General features: G+C 31.9%; 1 protein-coding gene across 1 annotated transcript in view; it reads right to left on the bottom strand.

Moving 5' to 3' along the window:
• Window positions 1-16,136, bottom strand: part of LOC101895405 (islet cell autoantigen 1) — a 117,983-nt gene that overhangs the window by 79,628 nt on the left and 22,219 nt on the right. The gene's annotated exons all lie outside the window — the stretch shown is intronic.

Raw genomic sequence — 16,136 nt, 5'->3', positions numbered from 1 at the left:
TATATCAAGAACCTTATATATATATATATATATATATATATATATATATATATATATATATATATATATATATATATATATATATATATACAAATAAACAAATCGTAATTATTTTGCCACTTTTAAAAAACTAAAAATAAGAATAGACAAATAATATTAAATGAAAAATAATATATGGGAATATATGGGAAAATGACCCAATTTTTGCTTGGTCAAAACTAAAGCAACTTTTTGATTTTTTATTTTAAAATAATTAAATTTTGGCTAGTAGTCGATAGCATCCATTATTTTTGATAGCAGTTGCACCCCTACGAGGCATTGAATCTATAACACATTCAATTTGGTCCTTAGTTATGCTTTTCCAGGCACCCTGAATTCTTTGGAAAATGTTGTGCTAATTTCTTTCCGAATCTCGCCCGATCTTCCTGTCTACGATTCTCCAAAGGTTTTCTATGGGGTTTAGGTCAGATGATTGTGCCGGCCATATCAAAACACTAATTATTGACTCCCGCAACCAATTTTTGACAAGTTTTGATGCATGTTTGGGATCATTGACATGCTGCAACACCCAAATAAGCCGAATATTTTCCTCACCGGAAGGGAACAACGTGATGTTCAACACATCTTTGTAAACAAACCGATCCATAAATTTCTTTATTTCATGGATAGGCCCAAGTCCATAGAAAGGAAAACAGCGCCACACCATTTTTAACCCTCCCTTATGCTTCACTGTACCCGTGCAACACTGCGGCTTGAGTCTTTAATTTTTTGGTCTTCTCACCGTTACATTTTTCATGTTTGAGCCCTTAATATTAAACGTAGACTCATCCCAGAATAAAACGTTTTTCCATTGAGCTGGATTCCAATTAATATTATCGTTTCCGAAAGCCATCCCAGCTTTCCGATTTTTTCAGATATGAATGGCTTTTTTGATGGCTTACGGGCATGCTGCCAGTACTCATCTACGCACTGATCTCGAGCTTATATCCAATGATAGCTCTCTCACCAATTCAGTTGAACTCTTAAATGGTTGTTTTTTTATTTCTCTCACAATTTGTTGATCAAAACGGGCTGAAGTTTTCACGGCCTTTACCCGTTATAGACTGTTACTACAGATCCAGTTTCATAGAACCGACTAAGTATACGAGAAATCACAGAAATATTTATGAAATATTTCTCGGAAATAATTTTCTGCTATAGCTTGTTTTCATAGACATCGATAATTTGCTGTTTTATTCATGTACTGTATTTGCTTGTAGCCATTTTTAATCTTTTTGTGTAGTACTTAAAAAACAAAAGAAACAAGTGTTGTTGTAAAAAAACTTCTCAAAAATGATTTATGACAAGCGAAATTGTTGAGGGAAGCAAAAAGCGATAAATATAACAGTAAAAACAACTGAAATTACAGTGAACATATGAATTTACAACAGAGTTGCTTTTGTTTTGTCCATTCACTTTATGGTTTTTTTGATAAGTTAACTTTGACTAAGTTAACCAAACCATCTTTCTGGTATATGAAGTTTAAAGTGAAACACGCTTGAATTCAGATACTTTTATATAAAAATGTTTAATTTATCCTAAGGTGGATGATAATAATAGTTCTGCCCGGTCGAACTTAATTTTTTACTTGATTTTAAAGTAATAAGTAGTATTTGTCATTGAAATTGCGCGTTGGGGACCCCATAATGTCCATATCTTTTATCATAGTATAATTCAAAGACGATTAAACAAATGTCCGGTTCCTTAAATCATATGATGGTTATACAAAACGTGATCATTTTTTGCAAGGATAGTTTCTTCCCAAATTACAAACATTTGCCGAAATTAGTATGAAAATATGGTTAAAATGTATGATATACTTGAAATCGGATTGTATCCTTATCCGGGGGTTATGACCAATATCATGAACTGCAAAAGCGATTTAAGGTATCGTGAAAGTTTAGGAAGAATTTCTGAAAGAATAGAAATCCTTGTCCCTCTTCTTTTTGCGCCCTTTATATTCGGTATTTCACTGCTTTCAGTCCCAGTGAATTTTGCATATTGAGTTCTCATTGGATGGATTATTGTCATGTGAAAGAAGTAGGTAGGTCCCCGTTTTGAAATGAGCCCCATAACGTTCTGCCTTTTTTTTAAATGTGTTCGCACCTTCGAGCTGAAGCACGATGTAGATCCTGCAGTTGAAAGCTAAATTCCAATTTCAGACATGAAAGATCGCTATTTAATATCGTATTGGGTACTATTTCATTTTTGATATTATTCATTCAGAATTCAAAACAATAACAAATGTACACTTCTATATAGTTTTTAAATTGAAAAAATTTCACGCCAAAAGGATTTTTTCTTTTATATTTTTATTGGCATGTTTTCCCAAGATTTCATTCCGAAGTTGTATGAATTGTGAAAATCCGTCAAAACGTTCTTGAGTTATAAGCATAGTAAATAATAAACAAATTGAAAAAAAACCTTCAACTTGTTCGCAGTTTTTTTACAGCGAATGTTTAAAGGTCCTTACGAAGTTTGGTCCTTACTATTATTTTAAAATTTGATTCCATTGAAAAAATGTTCTCTATTTTTTTCCCGATTTTAGAGTTTTTGCAATGCTATACGCCCTTTTTTTGATTTTTTAGCAATTTTGAAAAAAGTAATTATCCTTTAACTTTGGTTTGACCACGTTAAATTATTTTGACATCATCTATTTAGGTCCACCACTCCATATTTGTCGTCGCTTTATACTACCCACAAAGACTACACATTACATTAGAATGCAATTAAAAAAAAAACACTACAAATGTACATTCCAAAATAGTAAGTCAAAATGGAAAAAATCATGCAAAATAAAACATTACCATTGTACACCACAAAAGTCAAAATGAAAATGTTCAAATTTCACATTTTTACGCGATTTTTTTTGGATTTTATTTTGTGTGAATCGTTGAAATCAGATCAGCGGTTCTTGAGTTATAAGCGTAGGAATTAACACAACTTTATTTCATATATATGGACAGATTAGAAGTTTGCGTGGTCAGTTCCTCAGCCTCCAAATAAATACTTAGGATTGGAGAGAAAGTCAACAGTATCTCGTGTTATCTGGCGAATATAAAGATTTTAGATAAATCAAGATTGTGGGCGTAAAAGTAGGCGCGGTCAATATTTTTTTCTTTAAAAACTACTCGGGGTATGATGAACGTTTGTACAAAAAATTATGCAAATCTGTCTAGCCGTTTTCAACTATATATATATATATATATATATATATATATATAAAGATCTAATTGCAAAAATTCTCAAAACGGGAAAAACTTAAAAAAAAAATTTCAATGTATATGTATATATATATATATATACACATTGAAATTTTTTTTTTAATTTTTTTCCCGATATGAGAATTTTTGCAATTAGATCTTTTTTTCGTGATTTTTTAGCGATTTTGAAAAAGTAATAATCTTTTCACTTTGGTGTGACCGCGTTAAATTATTTCGATATCATCTATTCCGTTTCGCCACCACATAATTCGGTACTACACTTCCATGTAACCCGACATCAATTTCAGTTCTCAATTAAATAAATTAGTATTAATATATATATATATATATATATATATATATATATATATATATATATATATATATATATGAAAGTTGTGTTTGTTACTACGCTTATAACTTAAGAACCGCAAAGTCGCAATTGTCTCCTGTTGGGAAAGGATAATATCCAAAAAAATTGCATGATTTTTTTTCCATTTTGGCTTACTTTTTTCTAATATAAAATTTTATTTCGAATGATGATTAAAACTCTATCGTAACTTTTGCGTAGTATAGAGCTATATAAAATGGACCCTAAAAATTCCCTAAGTGTAATTTCCCCAAGTGGAATAACTGACGATAGCGCATAGTCCCCGTAAAACATCAAATGGAAGAATTTACCGAGGATATGAAGCATAAATAATTTTTTTAAATAAATTTTCCATTCGCTCCACTCTTTTGTATAGTCCGCATATTACAGTGCCTCTTCATATTCGGTATTTCACTGATTACAATCCCAATGAATTTTTGATTTTGAGTTCTCACTGGATGGGTTATTTCCATAACTAGTCAATTTTTTGGATGTTTGGACCTCAGAATCGATAGTAATTTCTAAAATTGAAATCCTGGCAATATGACTTCAATTTAACTATCATAAATAAAGTTTAATCGATTTATAAAAGTTAAGGACCTCATAAAGTATGTTAAAAAGTAGAAATCTCTGTTGATTAAATTATGTTCGTGAGCCTCTCCGTTCACCATTTGCAATTACGATATGTGTCTTTCAAACTTTGCACAGGTCTTTATATTATTCTTAAGATGATTGATGTTGCAAGAGATATATATTTGTTCCCATTTAAAGGTAACCTTCATATAATATTATATCCTAATATTCAACAACCAAATGTACTCTTATTTGGCCGATTTGAGGTATTTTGAAGGGCTTAGAAGCATTTCTGAGGTTAGAAATCTTTTGTCAAAAAAGTACAACATAAGTCCACTTTATGATTTATTTCCTATTCAGCCGTTCATTTTTATATACGTCATTTCATCGTATTTAATTAAATTTTCAATTATCAGTATTAGCAATAATTATCAGTCTTAGCAATATTTTCCAAATCAAAAGTACTTACGAATTCGTTAATTTTAGAAGATCGTGTTGGAAGGTATTTTGTTTTTACCAGTGTAAAATCCTATGTCAATTAAACTATATCCATCTGCGTGTGAAATATTTAGGTTAATCTTTGATCTTTTATACAATATTCCTACAAAGTTAGAATATGTCCGTTTCGTTTAGGTATAATAATACCTCTAAAAATTAGTCTTTTTGTATGTTTTTGTTACAGTTTCTACCGAATTATCTATAACACAACTGCTACACTTTTTTTAATATTTAAAAATCAAAAATTCATTCGGATTGCAATCAGGGAAATACCGAATATGAAGAGGCACTGTAATATGCGGACTTTACAAAAGAGTGGAGCGAATGGAAAATTTATTTAAAAAAAATTATTTATGCTTCATATCCTCGGTAAATTCTTCCATGTGATGTTTTACGGGGACTATGCGCTATCGTCAGTTATTCCACTGCGGGAAATTACACTTAGGGAATTTTTAGGGTCCATTTTATATAGCTCAACCATAAGGGCCTCAAATGTTTTGCCCTATACTACGCAAAAGTTACGATAGAGTATTAAATTTGATACAATCCTAAGAATGATTTGTAGAAAATATGTATCAGGTCGGTGTGCAATGTGATATAGCCCCCTTTAATGATACAGCCCTATTCAAATTCTTTAAATGTTGGTAATTTGATATTTTAGAAAGAACAACACATTCTTTCGAATATGAAGGTATCCGATGATTACAGCTATTTCCAGGGTCTTGGTCACATTTTTCAATTGATTTTACCCTTACTTGGCATCATAGCATCTAAGGGGGTAGAAGACCTCTTCGCGAAAAATTGTCAATGTCAATGTTTCGGAGAATCGCCCACATAAAAGTAACTCCTGATTTTGCCTATTTCGAGGGTTTTGATTATATTTTCGAATCGATTTGGGTTAAAATGTGTGTATAGGCTAATATGGGGGTAGAGAACCATCTTACATGGGATATTGTAAACAGTTTACTTTTTGAAATATGTGACTTATTATTTAGGTTTTTGACTCTCAAGTTCAACTCTCTGTCTGAAAAATAGGATAAGGTTTTTTGAAACACTAAAAATTGCCCGTTACGCGAACCTGTATTGACATTTTTGCGATACGTATTTATTTCTATTTAGTTATGTGAGCCAGATCTGTGAATTATTATTATACTTTAAACACAATGCATTAAAGACTGCAAATGAATTCTGTTTAAAAAGAAAACTATATATATATATATATATATATATATATATATATATATATACTAGCTGGCCCGGTCCGCGTTGCCGGCCCATAGTTTTAGTCTTTAATAGCATAAACATTTTCAGCCAGAGGTTTTGATTTGAAAGTTTTAAACCTATTAAATCACATGTATGAAAATGTAACACACATTTTAAGCGAAATCGATTCAAAAATATGATAAAAAAATTTTTCGCGAAGAGGTCTTCTACCCCCTCAGAAGCTAAGATGCCAAATAAGGGGAAATCAGTTGAAAAATGGGACCAAGACGCAGGAAATTGCCGAAATCAGCGGAAACTTTTATATAAGGGTTATACCAAAGCATGGTCCTATTTTTATAATTATTTGAAAAAATGTGTTGTTCTTCCTAAAATCTCAAATTACCAACATTTGAGGAATTTGAAAGGGGCTACATCATTTGAGGGACTACATCAATTTATACCGACCTGATATATATTTTGAACAACTGATTCTTCATGAAACCCCTAGGACAAATTTAAAACTCTATCATAACTTTTGCGAAGTATGGAGCAAAATATTTGAGGCCCTTTGTGTTTGGTTAAGCTATATAAAATGGACCCTAAAAACGTTTGACCCGAAACCCCTTTTTGGGATTTTTATCTACCAAGCAAACAATTTTCCAAGTGTAATTTCCCGCAGTGTAATTACTGATGATAGCGCATAGTCACCGTATAACGTTACATGGGAGTTAAGGTTACTTTTAACGTTTCGGAAGAATTTTCCGAGGATATGAATCCTTTTCTTTATAAATTTTCAATTTGCTCCACTATTTTGTATAGTCCGCATATAACAGTGCTCTTTATATTCGGTATTTCACTGATTGCAGTCCCAATGAATTTTGCATTTTATGTTCTCATTGGATAGATTATTTCCATATCTAGTCAATTTCCATTGAATTTTTTTTTTCGATTTTTCCCGATTTGAGAATTTTTGCCATGAGATCTCTTTTTCGTGTTTTTAGCGATTTTGAAAAAGTAATTATCTTTTAACTTTGGTGTGACCGCGTTAAGTTATTTCGATATCATCTGACTGACTTCCATGCAACCCGCCATCAATTTCAGTTCTCAAGAAATCAAGTCAATTAAATAAATTGGTATAAGTATTCGAATTTAAAGATAAAATATAAAAAATCACTACAAATGTACATTAGAAAAAAGTAAGTCGAAATGAAAAAAAAAAAAATCATGCAAAATAAAACATTACTATTGTACATTTCAAAAGTCAAAATAAAAATGTTAATATATCACATTTTTACGCGATTTTTTGAATATTATCCTTTTCGGAAAAGAGACAATTCCGAATTTGTATGAATCATTAAAATCAGTTCAGCGGTTCTTGAGTTATAAGCGTAGTAACTAACACAACTTACATTTATATATATAGATATATATATATATAAATAAAAAGAAAACTTTTAATGTGTATTTTTGAAAAAAAAAAAAAAAAAAAAAAAAAAAATATATATATATATATATATATATACATATACATGTATATATATATTTTTTTATTTTTTTTTCAAAAATACACATTAAAAGTTTTCATTTCCACGAATTTCCGTAACATCACTAGTCTTAAAGCGATTGTCCTTTGGTGGTATTTTAAGCTTTGATTTGCAGCCCATATCGTCGCCAATGTTTGCAACTTTGTTTAGATTGCTTCTATCTATAATATCGGCAAGCGGAGAGTTATATATATGTATACAGATTATATGAATTAGAGGAATTCTGTTTAGAAAGAAAACTTTTAATGTGTATTTTTGAAAAAAAAAAAAAAAAAAAAAAAAAAAAAAAAATATATATATATATATATATATATATATATATATATATATATACATATATATTTTTTTTTTTTTAAAAAGAAAGTTGTGTTAGTTACTACGCTTATAACTCAAGAACCGCCGGTCTGATTTTACCGATTCAGACAAATTCGGTGTTGTCTCTTCACTCAAAAGGATAAAATCCAAACAAATCGCGGAAAAATGTGAAATTTAAACATTTTCATTCTGACTTTCAAAATGTACAATAGTAATGTTTTATATTGCATGATTTTTTTTTTCATTCTGACTTACTATTTTCAAATGTACATTTGTAGTGTTTTTTTCTTTTCGATTTCTTTTTGTTTTTTTTTTTTTGTTTTGAAAATTAATATGATGTGTAGTCTTTTTACGGTTGTATAAAGCGACAACTGACAACAATGCTATTTATAAATTAAAATATTCAGAAGGGTACACAAAATAAAGAATTATTTCCACCATATAAAAGAAAGTAATGTTAATTACTACGCTTAAGCCGCAAGAACTGCTTGACGGACTTTAACATTTCATATAATTTCGGAATGGTATCTTGGCAAAAAAAAGAAATAATAAAAATAATAATAATAATAATAAATCCCATGAAAATTTGCCAATAAAAATGTGAATGTCGATAGCTCATGTCTAAAAGTGACATTTAGCTTTCAATTCTAGGACCTACATAGTGCTTCAGCTGGAAGATGCGAACATATTTTAACAAACAAAATTGACCGACAAAGCGTTATGGGACTCATTTCAAAACATGGACCTACTTCTTTCACATGACAATAATCCGTCCAATGAGAATGCAAGATTCATTGGGACTGCAATCAGTGAAATACGGAATATAAAGGATGCAAAATAGTAGAGTGGATTGGACATTTAGTCAGAAATGGATTTCTTCCTAAACTTTCAAGATACCTTAAATCGCTTTTGCAGGTCATAACCCCCGGATAAGGGTACAACCGAATTTCAAGTATATATGCTTCATACTAATATCGGCAAATTTTGGTAATTTGAGAAGAAACGATCCTTGCAAAATATTATTAGGTTTTGGTATAACCATCATATGATTTAAGCTATTTTCGGGGTCTTGGCCACTTTTGTCATTTTTTGGCATCTTTTTTTCTAAGGGGCAAAAAATCTCTTCGCATACAATTTAAAATTTTTAGAGTAGGGCCCATGGTAGAATGAAGAAGGTAAAGTCAAGATAAATTACAGAAAATGCAGAGATGGGTATGCTTATATGAAATGACTTTACCTTCTTAATTTTACCATTATGGTCTTGACCACATTCATCAATTGATTTGGTTAAAAATTATATTTAGGCTACTCTAGGGTAGAGAACCATCTTACAGATAATTGTCCACCTAGGCATTATCAACCCAATGTTGATTACCAAAACCTAATAATATTTTGCAAGGATCGTTTCTTCTCAAATTACCAAAATTTGCCGATATTAGTATGAAGCATATATACTTGAAATTCGGTTGTACCCTTATCCGGGGGTTATGACCCATATGATGACCTGCAAAAGCGATTTAAGGTATCTTGAAAGTTTAGGAAGAAATCCAAACCTAATAATATTTTGCAAGGATCGTTTCTTCTCAAATTACCAAAATTTGCCGATATTAGTATGAAGCATATATACTTGAAATTCGGTTGTACCCTTATCCGGGGGTTATGACCTGCAAAAGCGATTTAAGGTATCTTGAAAGTTTAGGAAGAAATCCATTTCTGACTAAATGTCCAATCCACTCTACTATTTTGCATCCTTTATGTTCCGTATTTCACTGATTGCAGTCCCAATGAATCTTGCATTCTCATTGGACGGATTATTGTCATGTGAAAGAAGTAGGTCCATGTTTTGAAATGAGTCCCATAACGCTTTGTCGGTCAATTGTGTTTGTTAAAATATGTTCGCATCTTCCAGCTGAAGCACTATGTAGGTCCTAGAATTGAAAGCTAAATGTCACTTTTAGACATGAGCTATCGACATTCACATTTTTATTGGCAAATTTTCATGGGATTTATTATTATTATTATTTTTATTATTTCTTTTTTTTGCCAAGATACCATTCCGAAATTATATGAAATGTTAAAGTCCGTCAAGCAGTTCTTGCGATTTAAGCGTAGTAATTAACATTACTTTCCTTTATATGGTGTAAATAATTCTTAATTTTGTGTACCCTTCTGAATATTTAAATTTATAAATATCACTGTTGCCCGTTGTCGCTTTATACAACCGTAAAAAGACTACACATCATATTAATTTTCAAAACAAAAAAAAAAGTCAAAATGAAAAAAAAAAAAATCATGCAATATAAAACATTACTATTGTACATTTTGAAAGTCAGAATGAAAATGTTTAAATTGCACATTTTACCGCGATTTGTTTGGATTTTATCCTTTTGAGTCAAGAGACAACACCGAATTTGTCTGAATCGTTAAAATCAGACCGGCGGTTCTTGAGTTATAAGCGTAGTAACTAACACAACTTTCTTTTATATATATAGATGTATAGATAGATTAAAAAGTAGGCGTGGTCAGTTCCTCAGCCCCGAAACAAATACATAGGATTGGAGGGAAAGTCAACAGTATCTCGTGAAATAATAATTCCATTACCAACAAACAAAAATTGATTTATATATATATATATATCCAAATCCAATATTAATATCAATTTATTTAAATGACTTGATTTCTTGAGAACTGAAATTGATGTCGGGTTACATGGAAGTGTAGTACCGAAAAGGTACAGGCGATACGGAATAGATGATATCGAAATAATTTAACGCGGTCACACCAAAGTTAAAAGATAATTGCTTTTTTAAAATCGCTAAAAAATCACGAAAAAAAAGATCTCATTGCAACAATTCTCAAATCGGGAAAAAATTAAAAAAAAGTTTCAATGGAATTGAATTTTAAAATAATAGTACATTCTATTGACAAACTTTGTAAGGATCTTTAAACCTTTGCTGTAAAAGATCAGCGAACAAGTTGAAGATTTTTTCAATTTGTTATTCTTCTTTTGTCAATTTTTTTTTCAATTTGTATTATCATATTGAATTCAGTGGATTTTTTGTGAACAAAATAAAGAATAATTTTTTACTATATAAAATTAATTCCCATCTTACGGTAATGGATGTAAAATACCTATATTTTTGATTTGGCCTCTATTTGTCATATTGGATTATAAGGGGTAGAAGAAAGTTTTCAATGTAGGTCGATGTTTCGGAGTAGTGCCCATATAAAGGTACCTCCTGATTTTACCATATTTCAAAGGTTTTGGCTAAAAATGTACATTTGGGGTGGAAATCAAAAATTTCAACATATATACAAATTTTAGAATTTTCTATATGTAGTACCCCCTCAAGTACACCTTTTGGCGGACAAACAGACTGACATGGTTAGGGGGACTTATGAGGACTCTAATGCACAATCTGGGTTTAAAAAAGTAATTAACTTTTGCTATTCAGCCCTCAATTATGTAGTAAATTCCAAATTGCTGCTCATTTGACTGGAAAATTTTGCTACGATTTTTACCATACTAAAAATTAATTTGATCACTTACATGGGGATAAGGTTGATATATACTTTTTAATGGATTTGCATAACACATCCACATATTAGAAGTCCACGGTTTAAATATGGGTACAAGTATTTTAAAACACTTAATCGACCAGTACGTGAACACTTATATCAGTCATATCTGTGAATAATTATGCTTTGACAAATATGCATAATAGACAAAAAGAACGGGCCGGCAAAGCGGACCGGGCCAGCGTATATAAAATATATATAAAATTGTTCGTTGGTATTTGAATCAGGTGAGAACGCCTGGGATAGTTTGGATAATTTTTTTTAAAATGGTTGTTCTATCCCGAGTAAGCTTTTTATGCAAAGAAAAAGTGACCACGCCCAATTTTACGCCCATTTGATCGATTTCCCTAAAATACTAATATTTGCAAAAATCGCGAAGATATCTGTTCCACAGTTAGTATACGACGTAATCTTGACTCGCCCTCCAACCCTAGGGTCAGAGCAACTGGACACACTTACTTCTTTAAATCAATATGTAAATATTTTAAAAAAAGTGTAGCAGTTGAGTTACAGAAAATTCGGTAGAAATTGTAACAAAAAAAAAATACAAAAAGACTAATTTTTAGTGTTATTATTATACCTAAACGAAACTGACATATTCTAACTTCGTAGGAATATTGTATAAAAGATCAAAGATTAACCTAAATATTTCACAAACGAACGGCCGCACACACAGACGGATATAGTTTAATTGACATAGGATTTTATACTGGTAAAAACAAAATACCTTACAACACGATCTTCTAAAATTAACGAATTCGTAATTAATGTGGAAATAACCCATCCAATGAGAACTCAAAATCAAAAATTCATTGGGATTTGCAATCATTGGGATTGCAAATCAGTGAAACCGAATATGTAGAGGCACTGTAATATGCGAACTATACAAAATAGTGGAGCGAATTGAAAATTTATTAAAAAAACAAAAAATATTTATGCTTCATATCCTCGGTAAATTCTTCCATGTGATGTTATACGGGGACTATGCGCTATCGTCAGTTATTACACTGCGGGAAATTACACTTAGGAAATTTTTAGGGTCCATTTTATATAGCTCAACCATAAGGGCCTCAAATGTTTTGCCCTATACTACGCAAAAGTTACGATAGAGTTTTAAACTTGATACAATCCTAAGGGTTACATGAAGAATCATTTGTACAAAATATGTATCAGGTCGGTGTGCAATGTGATATAGCCCCCCTTCAAATTCTTCAAATGTTGGTAATTCGATATTTTAGAAAGAACAACACATTCTTTCGAATGATTATAAGTATAGGACTATGCTTTGGTATAACCATTATATGAAGGTATCCGATGATTACAGATATTTCCAGGGTCTTGGTCACATTTTTCAATTGATTTTACCCTTATTTGGCATTGTAGCATCTAAGGGGGTAGAAGACCTCTTCGCGAAAATTTTTCAATGTAAATGTTTCGGAGAAACGCCCACATAAAAGTACCTTCTGATTTTGCCTATTTCGAGGGTTTTGATTATATTTTCGAATCGATTTGGGTTAAAATGTGTGTTTAGGCTAATATGGGGGTACTTTAAACAATTTACTTTTTGAAATATGTGACTTATTATTTAGGTTTTTGACTCTCAAATTAAAATCTCTGTCCGAAAAAAAAAATTATATTATAGAAAAATTTAGAAAATAGCAGGATGCATTGAATCGCCGTTTCGCATGTTATGACAGATATAAGTATTGGAAATTGTGACCCTTGTGTGAAATTTGAAGAGAATTAGATGTTTATTTCGTATTCTATGATCGTTTTGTTATTCGAAATTTTTATCCTTTTACCCATCTTTATTACAGATCTAGTGGTAATACAAATATTTAGATTTGCCAAGTCTAAATGGAATCTGATGTTAATTTCGCGTTTTAGGAGTTTCATAGATATTCAACATTTTGAGTATTTGTGGTGGAGGTACCAAAAGGAGTGGATGTATATATTCCATCTTCACACCGGACCTTCAGTTAATAAAAATATTGCGTTGTGTGTAATTTGAAGACAATCGACTCTTAAATCACATTTTATAAGAGTTATAATTATTCAAAATTTTGACCATTTGTGAGGGAGGTACTTGATTGAGTAGACCGATATTGTCGATTATCGCATCTGACCTAGCACTGATGCAAATATTAGGATTTGTCGACGTTTTGTGGGGGTTGTAGCAGAAGGAGTGGACCGATATTGCCCATCTCCGAACTAAGATCTAAGTTTGATAATAATATTACGATATATCAAGTTTAAACCAAATCGTATACTCCGTTCTGGAGTTATCGTGCACATTAGCCATCCAGACAGGCGGACATAGCTAAATCGACTCCAAAAGTCCTGAAACGGATTTGGTCCAAAGGGAATACCGAATGCAGCAACTTATCTCGTCTTCACCATTTGGAAGAATTTCAATGAAAAAGGCTATATATAAGAAAGCCCCATAAGGGAACTTAGTGGTCATGGCGCATACAGAGAGATGAAATTCGTACATCTAAGCTGTATTCTCCTATGAAACAGGATCTGTACCTATTTCTCTCTCATTCGAGGTACGCATTTGGTCCACGAGTTGAAATTTCCACAGAAAACTGCAAACAAAAGAGGCAATATTTCCAAAATGTTTCTTTCTGCAAAAAATATTTGACAAGTGTCTCTCCAGCAGAATTTAAAAATGGAAAAACACAAAAATATGTTCAAAATGTCAACATTTACACAAAAAGTTGAAAACGTGAATGAAAATTGTAAAATTAATGATATAAAAAATCTTTGGGACGAAAACAATAATTTCTTCTATTCATATTAGTGAGAATTTCATGTATTTTCGTATAAATTTCCATTAAAATCTACAAACAAAATTTTTGAAAAAAGGAATTATTTTACTATGAATTACGAATCGTGCCGTATGAACGGGTTAATTCGTGTACCTAATTCTGAGAGCGAACAACGTTGTTCGGTTTCCAATGGAAACAGGCTATTATATTGTTTTCGATTATTATTTTCCTATTGTAGTATTTTCCTTCCCATATTTTTACGTTTTGTATGTCTATCATCGTGGTGTCATTAATCGTTCTGTCTAGTATTTATAAATAATTCACATACAGTGGTTGGTTTCATATGTGTGAATGTTTATTGAGGAATGGAAGTGGTCGCCATTTCGTTGGAGTGAACAACATTGTTATGGGCATCCGGAATTGCGACTCCCGAAACCTCCATGTATAGATGATGACCTATAAATACAACCGAGTGAGAAGCCATTTAGACAGCTATGAATAATACCGGGAACTAGAACTGCGAGTAAAGCAAAGTCTGAATTGTGTAGTGTGCGAATTGAGAATAAAATATTGTAATACTCGTTATCGAAAACGAAGCTTCCTTTTATTGGGTGTAAAATTTCTATTCTGTGAAGTGGGGAAATTAATTGATCTTATAGCAGGAGGTGCCTCATTGTTTCGACGGTATCTCCAAAGGTAGTTACGTTCCAATTGTTAGCGATCCACGAGTAACAAAACTCCGGCTGTGAGAGTATACGACCGAAAAGTCAGTGTGCAACGGGTCTTTTCAGGGAAATACTGACATACGTGTCACTGCGGATTGGCGTGTGGAACTCCCACCCCTGATGTCTCATCAGCCGAGCAATAATGTTATTAGGGATATAATTTTATCAGCCTTCAAGAGAACCTAGTTACTTTTTATCTGTTTTTCTTTTTCCAATTTTTGGTAAGTTTTCTTTAGTATCACTTTGTTGCATCTTCATCACTGGAATAACTTATCACAGGCTATACCGTCTGTTTACTTTTCGCATTTTCCTTGCAAAAAAGAATAAAACTACCTTACTCTCTCAGAAAGATGTTGCTGGGCAATTCCTGCAGGAAAAGTATTCAGACACACCTATGATCCCTGGACTCGACGAGGCGAAGTCACTGGCGCCCCTAATCTTTCCAGTCAACGGACTGGTCCAGGTAAACCGCGCCCATCAGTGTTCGAACGGTTGCCTCGTCGATACCTGGGCGCATCGACGAGTATTAGGCTTAGGTGCCAAGTCCTTACCATGATAGGGAGGCTATGTCATGGCGGACCTCATCACCTCCAACGTCCAACTTTTTTTTTTTTTTTCGAACGTTCCCACGCCTCACATTCCCACCCCTGCCGACCGAGGGGGCGACCTCCCTTTACGGAGGGATCGCGTACACATCATGATCCGCATCATAATGGGAATTCAGTAGGAAATTGAAAACCAGCTACAGAATCTAATTCATCAGCTAGTTTGTCAAATAATAAAACATGTATGTTAATTGTTTCAAAATAAAATTATTCTAGATTTAATAACTTCTAAACTCATACAAAAATCTACATTACAATACACAGAATTAAAGTCAACACACATTTTATTAAGAGGTTCGCCCATTGAATAATTCGTGCGGTGAAAATCAGTATATAATAATTGGTAGTATCTACTAGATCTAAAAGGAACATTAATTCTAATAGATGAGATTAGAAAATCTGAAGGTATATAACCATTTAATATTTTTAGTACAAACATGGAGTTCAACATAATACGTCTGCTTTTAAGTGTAGGCAATCTAATTAATTTTAGCCTGCTAGCATAAGAAGGCAAAACAAAATCACTATTCCAATGTAAACCTCGTAAGGCAAATAGCAGAAATTGTTTTTGCACGGATTCTATTTTATCTGAATATATTGCATATTGAGGATCCCATACAACAGAACCATATTCCAATATAGGTCTAACAAGAGACGTAAATAAATGTTTTGTTATATATGGATCAGAAAATTCTATGGCCCACCGTTTAA

This window comes from Musca domestica, unplaced genomic scaffold, assembly GCF_030504385.1.
Source record: "Musca domestica strain aabys unplaced genomic scaffold, Musca_domestica.polishedcontigs.V.1.1 9, whole genome shotgun sequence".
In the NCBI taxonomy this organism is placed as follows: domain Eukaryota; kingdom Metazoa; phylum Arthropoda; class Insecta; order Diptera; family Muscidae; genus Musca; species Musca domestica.
Note: the sequence above shows the minus strand (reverse complement) of the source record. Positions and strands in the feature narration are given on the sequence as shown.